Genomic DNA, 389 nt, shown 5'->3' with positions numbered 1-389 from the left:
CTTGCCAGCTCGTTCCCTCTCATGCACAAACCATGTCTCTGTGCAGTGACAGCAAGCTGACCGCTGACCATATGTGATTCACAAAGCACTTGTCAAAGTACAGAACCTTTGTTCTGCTAGCCTACAAAACTGATGTGCCAGCAAAACTTGAGCTCCATAAGTGGTTCCAAGACAAGCAAAGCTAGGTCGAAGACTTAAGATACTTAGCCTACTGCTGCCCACTGCACTAATACTCAGAGCTTGGTTCCACCTCATCCTGGCAAAAGAACACCCAGATGCACAAGTCCAGATACAAGGAAAAAACCAGCAAAACACACAACCAAATCAGGAAGATCTCTGCTCTAGTTCCGTGGCCCGTGGACCGCCCAACTGCGGGTTATACCCCACTC

At 48.6% G+C, this 389-nt stretch overlaps 1 protein-coding gene across 1 annotated transcript in view; it reads right to left on the bottom strand.

Moving 5' to 3' along the window:
• The window catches only part of TRIM14 (tripartite motif containing 14), a gene marked incomplete at its 5' end in the record, with an annotated part of 10,037 nt that overhangs the window by 9,272 nt on the left and 376 nt on the right, over positions 1-389 (bottom strand). The gene's annotated exons all lie outside the window — the stretch shown is intronic.

The sequence above is a fragment of the Buceros rhinoceros genome, unplaced genomic scaffold (genome assembly GCF_000710305.1).
Source record: "Buceros rhinoceros silvestris isolate BGI_N320 unplaced genomic scaffold, ASM71030v1 scaffold34732, whole genome shotgun sequence".
Lineage (NCBI taxonomy): Eukaryota > Metazoa > Chordata > Aves > Bucerotiformes > Bucerotidae > Buceros > Buceros rhinoceros.
This window is presented reverse-complemented; position numbering and strand designations above follow the sequence as displayed.